Raw genomic sequence first — 3,218 nt, 5'->3', positions numbered from 1 at the left:
GCTGTTGCTATGGTCACCAAAGAACATTCAGGTAGAAGCCAACAGTCAGGAATGAGTCGGGGAGGACCTGCACTCAGCCTGGGCTCAGTTGGCTGGTGGACATGCAGCACCTCGGGTGGACCTGATACCTAAGAGGTGACTATGAAGGCTCTCGCCAAACCAAGGAGCCACGAGAGAGCTGCTGGGCTGGCCCAAGACCTTTAGCCACCTGAGGCAAACCACAAAATGCCCCCCACCCCCAGGGAAGATGGGCAGAGTGAAGATCTACTTCAGGAACAAGGGAGGGAATCAAATCAACCTTACCCAATGGTTGAACTGGGAATCAAAGGCTGTCACAGGGGAATTGGGCCTGTTCCAAATCATGCCAGGTGAGTGAAGACCCCAGGAGATCCCAGAGGGCACCCTCCCATCATTTCCTCCCCCGGGGTTGGAAGGAGAACAGCAGTGGCCCCTATTCATTGAGAGACAGCATGGAGGGGGCTGCTGAGGATGCAACCAGGGCCGGATTTAGGTCTGATGAGGCCCTCAGCTACTGAAGGCAAATGGGGCCCTTTATATGTCCAGCTGTCGTTTGTCAACAACAAATTGTCACTGTTTTTTATGTTTAATATATGCTATATGGTAAATTTACGGACCTAATAGGTATCTAAAGCCATTTGCACATAACAAAGTATCTATTTTATCAAAGTACAGTGGTACCTCGGGTTAAGTACTTAATTTGTTCCGGAGGTTCGTTCTTAACCTGAAACTTTACTTAACCTGAAGCACCACTTTAGCTAATGGGGCTTCCTGCTGCCGCTGCGCTGCGCCGCTCGATTTCTGTTCTCATCCTGAAGCAAAGTTCTTAACCTGAGGTAATATTTCTGGGTTAGCGGAGTCTGTAACCTGAAGCGTATGAAACCTGAGGTACCACTGTAATTGTTGAACTGAAATACAATTAAGAAGAATTATATTAATAGTGATATAATGGGGGGGGGGGCAAGAGAGTGGGGCCCTAAGCTATAGCATGTTTAGCTTATATGTAAATCTGGTACTGGATGCAACATATCCAGCTGCAGTTGGGGCCACAGAAACAGCAGTGCTTGATGTGTTGCTGGATCCCTCCCCAGTGGATCCTGGCAGTGGATCCCCCCAATGAATCCTCACATTACCTCATGGGTGGGCCAGCCCAGCTGCTCAGGGAAAGATTCTTGATGGCTTTAATTTGGCCACTTAAGGAAGGAGAGAGAAAGCAGCTCTAATGAACTGCACTTTGGAAGGAAATATTCAGTAAACAGGTCACCCAGAGGAGCCATTTGAAGGGCTTGAGATCAATGGGCTCCACTTACTTTCTCTTTAAAGGCTAGGATGAAGGAGGAAAAAACACCCCCATTGTCTCTTCACATATCTTGCTTCACAGGGTGTGGGTGTGTTCTTGGCCAATCTCAGGGTTATTTCCCCATTACTTCCTCCCAAGGCGATCTAAATGGCTTACCGCACATTTCAAAAGTTTGCCACTCCCAGTCAATCTTTATTTCTCCTGGGGGGGGGGCTTTTTATGGAGTGAACTTTGTTATGGGGAAGTTATGCCTATAATAATGCACCCAGCATAACAGAAACGGGGGAAATGTTGTTGCCTTGGTGACTATACGGTGACCTTAAGAAAGAACACAACTGCTGTTTGAATAATAGCCTGGAGAGTAATCTAAATCAAATGATTTGCTGGGCTAAACTTAATGACTTTTCTGTTAGGAGAAACTACACAAATGTGTGATTCAAGGATACAAAAGAGTGGCTTTTCTTCTGAACTATCACATTTAGCTATATTCCCTTGGCATTATGGAATTAGTGGAGACAATTTCTGCATCACAGAGAAGATAGTTCAGGCCTTTTCCTCCAGCAATAAATCTGTCTACAGAATAATGGTTTAACTTCTCATGGGAAGACCTTTAAAAGACTCATCCTAAGGTAATGTTATGAGTTTGTGGGGGAGGAAGCAGGCAGCATAAGAGACCTTCTAACCCCTGGATCCAGCAAGTGATAAAATAAAAGCTAGGATAGGCTCCTGTTTTGAGATGATCGCCTGGGTGATGGGCCATTAAATGAAACAAAGGAAAGGGGCTCTGTGCGAGATGTCAAATGGGCTCCTCCCTCAACTCATAGATAGTTAGAGGGACAAAGCAGCGCTGGCCTTTTTCTCTGTTTTGGCTTCTTGACCACTCTTCTTGTGGTTGTTTTGTTAGCCTTGCCTCTTCCTTGCCCTCACTTACGTGGGGGCATCCTGTAAGTGCATGCAGGATAGCAGTCTGCAAGCCCATTTCCTCAAAAGTAAAGAGCCACTGAGCTCAATGGCGCTTACGTCTTTGCAAGTGGCTAGCTGGGCTTGTGAGCTGTTATGGTGACCTCACTGATGCGGGAGCAAGCCCCCTCTGAACCCAGTGGCTCTTTACTTCAGAGTAAATGAGCATGGCTTGGAGCCCATGAGGTCTGGCATTTAGCCCCCCGTTCCCCTTTTCCAGGAGGGGCCCGGCCCGTTTCACCGCCTGAGGCAAAACGGGAAGGTGCTGCCCCGCCATTGCTCCTCCACCAAACCCTCACTTACTGGAGTTGCGCTGCGGCAACAGCTTCTGGAAAGATCTCACGAGACCTTGTGGAGCTCTCATGAAATCTTGTCAGAAGTTGCCGCCATGGCTTTTCTGGCGGTAGTGGAAAGGGTAGGTGGATTGTCCACAGGGGTCTTGCTTGCAGGATTCCATCATTTGAGGTGGTTGGCCCAGTCCACCTCATGGGCCGGCTTGCTCCTTTCTGCAGAACCAGGACAGGTTCAATTCCAACCACTGATAGGAAACAGACCTTGTGCAACAGCCTTTGAGAATGTGGGGGGATGTTGCTAACCCTCCTTTCTGGCGCTCCCTGTGGCACCTTGGCCAGAAGATCGTCTGCTGGCAGACAGGCTCCTCCCCGGTCACCTCTTGGCTCCCTCGCACACATGCCTGCGAAGCTCTTCCTCCATTGCCAGCTGTGCAGGAGCTCAAAAGTGTTGACCGGTGGGAGGGCCGGCCCTAACCTGGGCACTGGGGGCAAATCAGTCATGCGGGCAAAATGTCTCAGATGGAAGTAAAGCTGTCACAAGTTCTCTCTTATTTACAAGAAGTAGCTGGGTTTTAGAGAAGTAGAAACCTAGTTTTGTAAGCCAGGAGTGTCAAAGGAAGGAGAATTCTGACAGGACTTGTTGCTGT

The sequence above is a fragment of the Podarcis muralis genome, chromosome 12 (genome assembly GCF_964188315.1).
Source record: "Podarcis muralis chromosome 12, rPodMur119.hap1.1, whole genome shotgun sequence".
Lineage (NCBI taxonomy): Eukaryota > Metazoa > Chordata > Lepidosauria > Squamata > Lacertidae > Podarcis > Podarcis muralis.
Note: the sequence above shows the minus strand (reverse complement) of the source record.